This window comes from Panthera tigris, chromosome F2 (genome assembly GCF_018350195.1).
Source record: "Panthera tigris isolate Pti1 chromosome F2, P.tigris_Pti1_mat1.1, whole genome shotgun sequence".
Taxonomy (NCBI): domain Eukaryota; kingdom Metazoa; phylum Chordata; class Mammalia; order Carnivora; family Felidae; genus Panthera; species Panthera tigris.
Genome location: NC_056676.1, coordinates 65,419,124 through 65,432,728, shown reverse-complemented (window position 1 = coordinate 65,432,728; position 13,605 = coordinate 65,419,124). Strand labels below are relative to the sequence as shown.

Here is a 13,605-nt window from a genome sequence, read left to right as displayed (position 1 = left end):
AACATGTACGTTACCCCAAAATGTTTTCTTGTGCCCCTCCCTATTCCTACCACCTGTCTCAAGTAACCACTAACTTGCTTTTTTCACTAGACAAATTATTTTTTCTTAAGTTTATTTATTTTGACAGAGAGAGAGAGAGAGAGAGAGAGAGAGAGAGAGCATGCGTGCATGAGCAGAGAAGGGCAGAGAGAGAGAGAGAGAGGGAGAGAGAGAATCCCAAGCAGGCTCCCTGCTGTCAGTGTGGAGCCTGATATGGGGCTCGATCCCACGGACTGTGACATCATGACCTGAGCCAAAATCAAGAGTCAGACGCTTAACCGACTGAACCACCCAGGCGCCCCTAGACAAATTATTTTTAACTGCAGGGCTTCTCAGGATCTTTAATATGTCAAGATAATTGTGAGACATGCTGTGACAGGGGGTTGAATCTCCAGACTTTTCTGATCATGGATCCTTTCGTTCTGGAACAGCTCACAGGATGAAGGGCTGTCACAACACACCTGAAAAATGCTTTCCTGCTCACCTGCTCAGCTCAGGCATTTCCTCCCTCGTTCAGTGCCCATCTCTATCTTTCAAAAATGTTCTCATGGTTGAGTGCCTCCATGGAGTAGACGTTTCTCTCTGCTAAGTTTGTATTCTTTGTTCCATATCTCCTGTAGCACGCACATGGCATAATGGTTAATATTATAGCAATATTATATTTGCATTATAGATACGTGGTCATATAGTCTTTTCTGAGGGCAATGGGTGCTATTTGCTTTACTATTACATGATTACCAGGAAATGCTCAAGTGTTCATCATCAGGGAGTCAAAGAAGATATGCTCCAAGGTAACTCTCAAGCTGCCCTAGATTTGGAGCCTTCACTTGCTAAAACATTTTTAACCTCCGCTTCACTAACCCATCGCTATGTGAGTTTAATAGGCTATGGTGAATGACTCCCTCATCTTCTTACTCCACATCCAGCCCCAACACATTCCTGAGTACTGTGGATTTGACTTCTGAACGGTCTCTCCCATCCTTAGCTTCCTTTCTATGCCCTCTGCCACTGCCCTTGTCCAAGTTCTTATCATGTCGCACCTGCATTATTCCAATGGCCTCCTGGCCATTTCCCATCCTCAGCCTTGTTCCTCCTCTCATCTATGTTCCATTGTAATGCCAGGATCCTGATCTTGTTCTTCTGCCTAAAAGCCTGAACACAGTTGCCCATGGTTTATCAGATCACGTGGGAAGGGCTAGCGTGGCAAACATGGCCCTCCCCACGTGGGACCTTTGCCTCTTAGGCTTCATCTGCTGTTCTGCTTTTCCATGTCCCCTCCATTCCAGTGACTGTGGCTCCGCACAGCTTCATGGATACACTATGCCCTTTCAAGATGCCACGTTGTTCCTTCCATGTGGGATGCCCTTCCCCTCCTCCATCTGGCAAATGTCTCATCATTGGAAGACCATTCCAAATATCACCCCAGGAAGACTTCTCATCTTCCCAAGGTGCAGTGAAAACTTCTGCTTCATTACCCGTCAGTGGTAACTGTATACACGTCTTTGGCAGAGCTCATGTCTAATTGCATCACAATTATAATGTATTGGTTTAGATACTGTCTCCCTCACTATAATATGAATCGTGTGAAACACAAATGACCCCCTTTATCCTTGCATCCCCAGCTCTTAGCACAGTGCCTAGCAAAACATATCTGTGACTAATAACGGCTAATGCTTAATGAGCCTTTACTATGTGCCTGGGCACTGCACTAAGTATCTTTGTGGGTGAGCTTGATTATTTCACTTATTTCTCACACAGCCCTGTGAGGAACATTGTGTTAATGTTTCTGTTTTGCAGCAGAGAAAAATGAGCCTTGGCGTAGTTAGAAACTTTCTGGTGCAGCTATTTCTGTGTGTTTCATAAAACTGGTAACTGGTAGAACTTCTACTGGAACCTGGATTTATCCACTTGTTGTCCTTTTTTGTTTAAAAACTGTTTATTTATTTATTTTGAGAGACAGAGAGAAAGAGAGGGAGAGAGAGGGAGAGAGACGGAGAGAGAGAGAGAGAGAGAGAGAGAGAGAGAGAAGGGGAGACAGAGACAGAGAGGGAGAGAATCCCAAGAAGGCTCTGCACTGTCAGTGCAGAGCCCAGGGCGGGGCTTGATCCCACCAACTGTGAGATCATGACGCCAGTCAAAATCAAGAGTCAAATGCTTAACCAACTGAGCCACCCAGATGCCCCTATCCATTTTTTTCTCCTAATATGAGCTATTAGTATTCCCTGAATGAATACATGAACAGTCATTTGAATATTTAAAATGTGTATCTTCAAGCAGCAGACCAGGACCATTTCCTTGGCTTGGTAAAGGGAGAGGAAGCCTCTGGGCAGAGGCGTTAACACGAGCAGAGCCTGAAGAGAAGGGGTGTAGACTCAGGGAAGTGAGAACACGTACCCCAGGATGCAGAGTAGTAAGTGACCGAGTCAGGATTTGAACTCATGTAGGTTTCCAGTATGGGGTCCCTGAAGCTTGGCTTCTGCTTCCAGCAGCCCCCATCTCCAGGGAAATTCCAACACTAAGCATTTCTGGTTGTAGGTTCAAGCAGTCAAGAGGGAGCCCCCTGTTCCCTGGGGAAGGCCGCTCCTATCTTCACTGCCAACCCCCCACTCTCTCCTCGTCTCCACTTGATGCTGAACGTGGCTGGAGAAAGACAGCTGCTGTGTCACCAGGAGGAATCAGTGCTACTTAACAAGCACCCGCTTCCCTGGTCTGTTCACTCTTCCAGCCGTTTCAAACGCTACCCTCTCTGCTATACCTCTAGTATTCTCTCTCTCTCTCAACTCATGAACTTGACTCCTATTACAAGGAGAAATCTTAAACCCTACAGGAAACCTCTGGGAGCTTTGCCACTTTATTTACCAGCTTACCCACATTGGGCACATGTGTTCTACCTTCCCTCATATTAGTGGTCAGACTCTATACTCCCCTACTGGACTGGCCTCTGTTGTGTCCTCTGTCTCATCCTCTTCCACTGATGAGAACATACATCATCAGCAATTCTTCCCTCTCCCTCGATCAATCATCAATGGGTCACTCTCGTCCACATACACACATGCTGTAATTTCTGCTCCCTGGGGCTTTGCATGTGCCGTTCCCTTTCCTTGCCATGCTGTTCCAGGAAATATTTGCAAAGCTTGTCTCTGTTTCCTTTGGATCTTTGCACAAGCATCCTCTCCTGACCATGATGTTGAAGAGCGCAAAAACTGCAGAGCTACGATCTCCTTTACTTTTGGAAGTAAAAAGAAGCAAAAATGTGAAAACAAAGGAAAGATTTAAATTTTTTTTAAAAAAGTGCAAAAATGTCACCCTCCCTATCCTGTTTTAATTTTTCTTCATAGTATTTACCACCACCTGACATGCTATAGACTATTCATTTGATCTTCCAGGGCAGGGTTTTTCTTTTTCTTTTTCTTTTTCTCTTTCTTTTCCATTGCTGTATCTCAGCATCTAGAACAATGTCTGGCATACAACAGACCCTAATGAATGTTTGTGTAGAAAGACGGCTTCAGTGACTTCCCTTCTCTGACATCCCTGCTGGTTGGTAGCAATGGTGTGATTTTTCCTTACAAAGAGGGACAGCTATTCAGAAGGATATTACCACCCACCGCTTTCACTCAGAAGTTCTTAGAGCAGAGCTTCTTAAACTTTGATGTGCATTTGAATTGCCTGGGAATCTTGTTAAAATTCAGCTTCGGATCCAGCAGGTCTGGGGGACCTGAGACTCTGAATTTCTAACCAGCAGCCAGGTAGGTCATGTAGATGCTGGCGATCCAGACCACACATTGAGTGGTAAGGCTGCTCTGCTCATCTTAAGCATGGTTCTGTTTTCTTTTTTTTAAGAAATGGAGCGAGTATACATATTTGCATAGCATATTTACATATTTACAGTGTAAACATGACCCTGAGTTCAAGCAGTTCTGGGGTCAGTGCAGCCATAGCTGCAGGACACTACATTTGTGCCGAGTTTCATCCATCATTATACATGCCACGGGAGGAACTGTTTGTAGTCTGTTGAATGATGACTGTCCGTTGTTCTGGGCAGATTTAGTTTTGTTTGGTTTTGGGGTGTGTGTGTGTGTGTGTGTGTGTGTGCGCAAGAACATTATTATTGATGCTAATAAGTTTCCTGGCAATTGTCTGTTGCAATTTGCCATGTTTTGGCATGAAATCAGTACAAAGACAAGTCCTGTCTTTCTGCTCAGGTTATTATTACATCACTCTCCTTCTGTCCAGAGAACAATGTGGAGTGCTTCCTATGATAATCACCAGCATCAATTAGTTTTAAAATCATGGTCAGGGACTCCCCACGCGGAGTGTACAGTTTGTGTGTGCCACAAAGGGACCCGGCTGGGGAAGGGCAAGTGGAGACTGAAAACCAGTCAGCACCCCTTTGCCAGGTCAGGTGCTCTGGCTGGAGTTGCAATGCCTTCTTCGCCGAGAGGGGGCGCCTTTTTGCAACTTGAATGAAACTACCTGATGTTTGCTAACTGGTCCTAAAGCTAGAGGGAGCTACAAAGGCAAATAGAGGGCGCTAAGCACAGCACTCTGGTTTTAGGCAAGTGGAGGTACAGGGGGCCACAGTACTTGTCCGGGTTCTTATCGGCATCAGCATGTAACATTTATTGAGGTCTTATGATGCACAAGGCGCTGAACCAATTGTTGTACATACATTGTCTCATTTGTCCCCTACAATGACAACCCCCCCAAATTAAGTATTATTATTATTTATGTCATCCTTGCTTATAGAGATGTAAAACTTGGAGAGGTTAAGTGACTTGCCTAGGGTCACGAAGCTATGTTAAGTGTATTTTTACAAAATGTGCATCATGATTCTCAGGTGAGTATTAAATGATCACATGTCAAAGATTTTTAGTCTTTAATTTGTGTGAGAACCAGTAGGATATTAAAGCTTACCCAAAGAGCATTAGAGAATTTAGGTATATGCAGATGATTTAACAAAGAAATACAAGGAAAGCCTGGTAGCCTAGATAATGCCTCCCCACCCTCCAAAGATGTCCACATCCCGATGCTAGAACTTGTGAATACGTCCCCTTAAAGGTAAAAAGGACTTCGCAGATGTAATTAAGTTGTAGATTTTGAGATGGGGAGATTATTCTGGATTATCTGGTAGTGCAGTGTCATCACAAGCATCCTTATACAAGGGAGGCAGGAGTGTCTGAGTGAGAGACAGAAGAGTGAAAGCAGAGGCTGGAGTGATGCGCTTTGAGGATGGAGGAAGGGGCCACAAGCTGCAGAATGTAGGTGACCCTGGAGGCTGGAAAAGCAAGGAAACACATCCTCTTGTAGAGCCCCCAGAAGAGACCAACCCTGCTGGCACTTGATTTTAGCCCATGAACCTGATTTTGGACTTCTGACTTCTAGAACTAAGATAAGTTTATGTTGTTTTAAGCCCTAAGATGTGGTAAATTATCATAGCAGCAGCAGGAACTCAATACAGAAATATTACTGGATTAGATGGAAAGCTGGTTAATGTCCAACAGGGCCATAAACCATAACCCTTGGAACCAATTCTACCACCAGAGTTAAATTATTTGCATCTTAACTGGACCAAAATTTACAAGTTAACCTCTGCCCCTACAGAGACGAAAATTGCCTACTCAGTAGAAAGTCAAGTCCAAAAACTGCACCAAAAGAACACCCAGGAACCTCTTCTGCATATTCCCAAGTTTAGGATGCTGTTCTAGAGAGCTACGAAGTGGAGCAGCTAGGATTTGAACCAGGTTCTTCCAAGTGCAGGGCTTATGCTCTTAACTATTAATGGACATACCTTCTCACTAGCATTAGTTGGTAGAGTAGCAAGGCAGTCTGGGACAAAGAAAATTGTGCACAGAAACTGAGAACACAGCTCAAAGTTGCCAAGGTGAATTTACCAACTCATTCATGGTGCTTTGCCTGAACCAAGGGTTCATTCCCTTCCTTGTGCCGGTGGTGGGAATTCCCGCTCTAGGGCTGTCTGGCTGGCTCAGTCTGTAGAGCATGCAATTCTTGATCTCAGGGTTGTGAGTTTAAGCTCCATATTGCATGTAGAGATTTGATTAAAAACAAAATCTTAAATAAATTCCTGCTCTAGCTCTCTGAGAACTTAGCATCAAATTTTTAACAGGTGGTTTAGATAGGTTCCCGGTTGGCATAACTTGAGAGATGCAGTGCAAAGCTTGAATCTGCAACCCCCACCCCCCCACCTTGCTCAGGAGAAAAGGTCCCTGAAAGTCCCTTCTTTAAAAATATATTATGTGGTTAGGCATCATGGCACCTTGCCTAGTAAATGCTTGATAAAAGCTTGACTTGCATGTGGTTTGGGGGAAGGGAGAGGTGAAAACTTTGGGGTTGGGGAAGAGCTAGCAGGAGCAAATGAGTTCTTGGCACTGGCATGGTACTTCTAAGAGATGGTGCAGTGAAGGTCCTAACTGAGGTTAGGAACTTTCATAGGGAAGTTGGACCTGTGGTAGGACAGGTGAAGTGTGGCCAGTGTCTTGAAAGAGGGCTGGAAAATGTAAGTTTACCTTTTAAGGCAATTATTCTAGACACTGATTGAGTCTTAGAACAAACTGGGGGGAATTAAGAAATACTAGTTCACTGACCCTACATGAGTTTTCTAGGGTTGCCATGACAAAGTAGCATAAAGTAGGTAAGCAAAAATTTACTTTCTCATAGTTTTGAAGGCTAGAAGTTCAAGATCAGTTTTTTTTTTTAATTTTTAAAGTTTATTTACTTATTTTGAGAGAGAGAGAGAGAGAGAGCATGCATGAGCAGGGGAGGGAAAGAGAGAGAGGGGGAGAGAGAGAATCCCAAGCAGGTTCCATGCTCAGCACAATGCGGGGCTCATACTAGATACTTTCTTGAGGTTTCTTTTAGTTCTAAGATTTCTTATTCTGGAGGCAGTTGTAAGGTTAGTTTATGGTGGTGCTGAGTGTTGGAGGAGACAGGAGGAGAGTCAGTTGGTGCTAATGGCCACCACTGCAGCCATCCCAGCCCCCCCCCCGCCCCACCATTATCACCATTAGCAGCATCACCAACACCACTGGGTCCGCCACCATGTTAAATGTTTATTTATTTTGAGAGAGAGGAAGAGCCTGCACACGAGTGGGGAAGGGGCAGACAAAGAAGGACAGAGAGAATCCCAAGCAGGCTCCATGCTGTTTGCACAAAGCCTGCTGCGGGGCTCAACCCCACAAACCGTGAGATCATGACCTGAGCGGAAACCAAGAGTTGTAGTCTTCACCGGCTGAGCCACCCACGTGCCCCTTCACCACCATTATTACAAGCATCGTCACCATCGCCAGTGCTGTCTCTATGCCTGCTGCCATCACCCCTCTGCCACAGGCATCAGCACATCGTCATGGAAAGCACCTCCGTCAAACTCCCATCCCACGTGCCTGTGCTCCATATTTCACCTTCCAAGGGATTGAAATGCTCCAGTTTAAGGCTGGGGCATGACCCTTCTTTTAATTTTTTCATTTAGGACTCGGCAGTAAACAGTGACATAACATAAACCTAACTAAACACGGATTAAGCAAAACAGAAACTTACTGGCTCATGGAAGTGAGAAGACCAAGGGCAGCTCTGGCTTCAGGCATGGCAAGATTCAGGGCTCCCAGATGTAATCACGTGTCTCTGCCTGCCGCATGCTTTGTGCTCTGTTGGCTCAGTCTCAGGCTCCCTGAGGGGGTAAGATGGCAGGTCTAGCCTCTCGTGTCCTCTCAGATTTCTGGTACAATAAGAAAGAAAGGCATAGCATTCAATAATTCAAAAAATACTTATTGAGGGGCCACTACATGCCAAGGGCTCCTCTACGTGCTGGGGATGTAGAGAGAAAGAGGTAGGAGAGCTTTGGGTCATCCTGGGGCTTTCACACGAGAGCCCTTGGGGGCTCTGATTGGACTGTCTTTGGACACGTGCTGTCTGTGGACCAATCACTGTAGCCAGGAGTATGTGATACGCTAATTGGCTTGGGCTGGGTCACGTGCCCCACTTACCAACTGCCTTTTTGAGTGTCGGGCACTCAGTCATAGTGATATTTGTGGTGTGCTCCCAGGGCATAACCCAGGGACTTGCATAATAATAAGCAAATGAGAAATGACATGAAACCAGTGAACAACTGAGTAAGCAAAAGAGAGAAAGCATGGTAGGCAAATGTATAAAAACACATTAAAAGCGGACAGATCTGAACAAGTCAAACCATACAATGATGGCCATCAGTTACCAGAGAACAGATATAGTATTCACTGTAGATTATTTGCCAAAAATACTTGCGCTGTGTTTTTCTTATCAGGATAAGAAAATCCTGCTCAGTATTCTGGGCAGCATTAGAAACAAAAGGAAACTTACTTGTAGTTACTTTCAGAGTTGCCCTTGGGGCCAATAAAACCCAGGGGTCACTCTGGGTCTAGCACTTTGAGGAGCTTGTGAAAGAAGAATTGGAGACAGCTCACAGCTGGCAGCTAAAATATGTTGATGTCATTATGTAAATGTCTGCTACCTTCACTTTTCCTCTTTCACTGTCTCTGCCTGCTATGGGCGCCTGGGAAACATTTCTCCCCAGTGCCTGGTGTTCTCGGGCAAAGCTTTCAATTCCTTTGATAGAGGCTGCCCTCTGTGTTCCTTTTATGCATATTTCAATTGGTAAAAAAAAAAAAAAAGTACAAGTGAAGAAAAAAGTCTAGAAGAAAAATTTACACCTGTAAAACTTAGCATGTAAAAGAGCCTTTCACCGGTCCTGGATTCTAAAAGTTTGGTTCCATCTATCTTGTACAACACCTAGATGGGTCAGCACTTGAAGGAATGTGTGTGATTTTAGTCATTCCGCCACTCAAGGAAGGGCATGTAGAGGACACATCAGAAGAGGCAAACTAAATTATTAAGAGGAATCTACATCTGAGCAAGAGCTCAAAAGGTATGGATTCAAGTATGGAAAGACCAAAGCTTTGAAGAAATAAGCAAATGCTATGAATTCACGAAAGACATAGAAAGTATGCCTGTAAATAAACTTGTTGACCAAATTTCAATGGACCCAAATAAGAGGGGCACCCATGAAGTTTCAAAGGACTAAAAGAATTACAAATATTGAGTGTGAGTGTTTTAAACAATGGAGATAAACACATGAAATTCAGTGACTTTAGAAGGAACAGTGTTTGAAAAGATAAAGTCCTTAAGAATTTGCGTAAATTCACGGACGACAGACCAAGAGTGAATCTCCCGACCCCGGAGGACGGTCTAGATGAAGCCCTGCCAACAAAGGACAATCGCGTCCACCCTCAATGCTTCTGTCAGAGATGGAGGGTAAGACAAGTGCGCAGATGGATCACGGGCAGGCTCGGGACAGCTCCCAGCAATGCTTTGAGAATAAACAAGGAGATCTGCTGATTATTTGAGGGTTTGGGTTTTTTGTTTTGTTTTTGTTTTGACATGGAGGGTTATCATTAGAGTTAACACCATGAATAAATGATTAAGCAAATGATAAATGAAAATGACGAATAGAGGGCTTTTTGTAACTTTTAATTTTGAAATAACTATAGACTCATAGGAAGTTGCGAAAAATAGCACAGTCACATATGTCCTTCACCCAGCTTCCCTAATGGTGATGACAAGCTGTAGTATGATATCAAAGCCAGGACATTGACATTAGTATATTACCATTAACTAGACTACAGACCTCATTTTGCTTTTATAATTTTTTTGATTTTATATGTAGTTTATTATGAAGATGACATTGCCACAAATGTATTTTATAAATTATAATGAGTATGTCAAAGTCTGCTATAAATTTTTTATTCCTCACCACCAAAGAACAAAAACCCTATGAGCTGTGGCTAAGAAAGTAATCACTGTTATAATCCATTCTGGATTCTTATTCCTCCAAATTTTATTAACCCTCCTCGATACGCTTTACACCCCTCGCGTACTAAAACATATGGAACGCTTCACGAATTTGCGTGTCATCCTTGCACAGGGGCCATGCTAATCTTCTCTGTATCGTTCCAATTTTAGTATATGTGCGGCCGAAGCGAGCACATTTTATAATTTTTTTTAAACTAGGCTTCATGCCCAGGGTGGAGCCCACCATGGGGCTTGAACTCACAACCCTGAGATCAAGACCTAGGCTGAGATCAAGAGTCAGACACTTAACCGACCTAGCCACCCAGGTGCCCTTGTTTTTATCATTTTTGAAGACTGCATTCATTTGTGTGTGTCCGTGTCTATGTAATTGTATTTCGTGAATAGATTCATATAACTACCATCACAATCAAGACACAGAGCCGCTTTGTCACCATGGGAGAACTCCTTCATGCTACCTCTTGTATTCCCACTTTCCTATCCTTTCCCTCCCTTGGCAACCATCAATCTACTCTCCATTTCCATGTGGGGGGTTTGGGTCATTTTTTTATAATGTTACAGAAGTAGAGTCATACTTCAAAAGGTATGCAACTTTTACAGACTGACTTATTTCATTAAGCATAATGCCCTCGAGGATCATTCAGGTTGCTGCACATTCCAATACTTCATTTTTCTTGTTGAGCCGTATTCCCTCCTTATGCATATCTCAGAGTTTGCTCTACCACTCACCCAGAAAAGAACATTGCAATTGTTTTCAGTATTTTGCTAGTTTAAATAAAGCTGCTATGAACATTTGTGTACATGTTTCTGCATGAATATAAGTTTTCGTTTCTCTGGGATACATGCCCAAGGAGTGTGATTACTGGGTTATATGGTAAGCGCATGTTTGGTTTTATAAGAAACTGCCAAACTGTTTCCCATAGTGCTTGTACCATTTTACGTTGCCATTAGCGATGCCCCAGAGATCCAGTTTTTCTGGGTTCTCACCAGCTTTTGATACTATCACTATTTTTTTTATTTTAGCTATTTGAATAGGTGTGTAGGGATATATAATTGTGGTTTTAATTTGCGTTTTCTTAATGGCTACTGATGTTCAATAGCTTTTCTTGTGCTTACTTGCCATCTGTAACTCCTCTCTTTTGAAATATTTGTTCGTGTGTTTGGGCCATTTTCTTATTTGATTCTTTGCTTTTATAGTGTTGAGTTTTGAGAGGCCTTTATATAGTTTTCATACAAGGCATTCATCAGATATGTGACTTGCAAATATTTTCTCCTACGCTGTAGTTTATTTGTTCATCCTCTAAACAGGGTCCTTCGCAGCACAAAACGAGTGGAGGTTTTAAATTCCCATTTAGAAAAGCCTGGCCTCTACTCGAGAGTGCTGGACACGGTCACTCCATTGGTTGCTGCTCCTGAGGGCAGATCATGGGTCTCATTCCCATTTAGGTGTGCTCATTCAGCTTTAAAATGGCTGACCCTCCACCCCCCCATGCCCCCGCCCCCCAGGGGTTAACTCTATTCAGTGGCCACAAATCAGTGTTTTTCAGAACATCGCAAAAAGATGAGCTGTGAAAGAGTGGTCCACCACTGAGAGAATGGTTCAAAGGGCATGTCCTCACTGATCCAGGAAGTGAGTCTGGAGAATCATCCCTTCTTAGAAAACTGGAAAATGCACCATCACCAGTATGGAGTGATGAAAGCCAGCATTCCTAAGGTCAGGAGGGTTCTCAGGCCATTTCACCACAACATCAAGTAACAAACAGACTTGAATTCATTCAGTGGATTTAGCCAAAGAAGAGGGCCAAAATACACACGGAATTCAAAACCCGAAATAATCTCCAGTTTGAGTCATCCAATGCACTTGTCTACATTGATTGCATTCACCAGATAAAAGCCAGCTCTACTCCATGAGGCAAAACGCAGCCTCAGCTCAGGTGAAGGGTTGCTGCCACGGGGACTACAAGAGTAGAGATTTTCTGACACACTGCTGGCATGAAAGGAACGGATTACAACTCCATCTTATGTAAATTTCCACTGGGGGAAAAAAGATTAAAAGGAAAATAATCATGCTTTAGTCATTTTCATTTAGGGTAATAAGATCCTTTAATTCCTTCTTGGAAAAAGAGGCAACAGCTGTCCTGTCATAAATGGTAGGACACTTTACTTGACATTTTGCAGGAAACCAATCTTTAGCTGAAATTTTGACCTAACGTTTGCACCAAGTTATGTTTTTAAGAGAAAGATAGATTTTCTTTAAATATATGACATAAGCCAATTGGCCCCAGAATGAAGAATTAAGTACACATTGTACCAGCCTCGGTGTCTGAAGCAGACAAAGAAATCTTATTCTTCCTGCTTCTCCTGTCCAGGCTGAGCTGTTTGGAAGGAGGGTGAGCTATTAGGTAAATACTGTTTCACAGCGTTGGATGTTTGCTTTTGTGACATTCGTTGTCTTTCCGTTTTGGCTGCAGCCCCCAACTTTGATGTGACAGTGCACCACACCCGGCCCTCAGCCCCTGTGGTCACTTGAGTGAATGACTGCATCTCCTGCGCACAGCTCTTGGATATAGGTGCCATCATTATTGTTACTGCCACTTGCAAATGGGTGGGCTTCTCCTCAGGAAGGGTAACTTGCTCAAGGTGTCAAAGCTGCTAAGTGGGAATACCAGGATTGGAACTCTGAAGTTCATATTCTCCGCCCACTCTTGGCCCCTGTTAAGCTGAATGTCCATCTTTAATCTCCACCTGTAGCCCAGAATAATAGCTACTCATTATTGTTTTTCTCAGGGGCACAGAAGTCTGGACTGTTTTTTAGGTGAGTCCCCTGGAGAAGTTTATCTTATTTTGGGAATACTACTGGCAGCTGAGGATGGGGGAAATTTTATTTTTCCCTGACCTCCTCTGGGTTCTACAAGGAAGAGAAAAAAGCTTGTGAAGGGATAATACAGAAATTATCTCTCTCTTTGCTCAGCTAACGGGTAAGTGATTTGCCAGCTATGAGGTTTAGGGGACTAACCTCTCAACTTCCAGAGATGGGGCCCAGTGTCCAGGAACACCTGCCTGAGGGCCCAGAAGGAGCTGGGAGTCAAGTGCATAGCTCAGATTCCCTAGGAGAGCCCAAACTCATGTATCAGGGGCATCTAATACCCATGATTTTGTCTGTCAGTTTTGTTCACTGCTGGATCACTGGAACCTAGACTGGTGCCTGGCCAGGTAGTGGCTTCATAACATTTGTTGAATGAATAAATGAATGCAGGAAAGAATAAATATATCAGATGCTGGACAAACTTCCTATTTCTTCAGCCTCCGTGAAAATGAAGGAGATAGGGAGTCCTGCCAGCATCTGATACATTTAAAGACTTTCCTGGGAATTTTAGAATTATGGAGAAAGCAAGTTCTTTTTGGAGACAGTTGGCTTTAAGTATCACATTAGTCTGGAGTTGTGAGAGACTACCTTCTCTAGGAGGAGAGCCTGCTTGAGAATAAAGTCAGAACATGGAAAAGCAGAGTGGAGAGACATGTTGTTATCATGGTACCCCTGGATCTAGCCATATCTGAGGCTTAAATTAATCCTGACTCTAAAGTTGTATGAGCTGGTAATTTCATGTCTGTGTGGATTCCCTGTACGAATGCCTATTAAATTTGATTTTTTCCTTTTCTTTCTTCTTTTTTTTTTTTTAATCTAAGTAAGCTCCACACCCAGTGTGGGGT

At 43.5% G+C, this 13,605-nt stretch overlaps 1 long non-coding RNA gene and 1 other non-coding gene across 2 annotated transcripts; both read right to left on the bottom strand.

Annotated features, from left to right (window-relative positions):
• Positions 1 to 364: 364 nt before the first annotated feature.
• On the bottom strand, positions 365 to 7,944 carry LOC102965563. Its single transcript, XR_444202.3, has 2 exons — positions 7,591 to 7,944; positions 365 to 653 (listed from the first exon to the last, which is right to left on the bottom strand). It is a non-coding gene; the product is annotated as an uncharacterized LOC102965563 (long non-coding RNA).
• Positions 7,945 to 9,964: 2,020 nt separating this feature from the next.
• Positions 9,965 to 10,071, bottom strand: LOC122235190. Its single transcript, XR_006213316.1, has one exon. It is a non-coding gene; the product is annotated as a U6 spliceosomal RNA (small nuclear RNA).
• Positions 10,072 to 13,605: the final 3,534 nt, after the last annotated feature.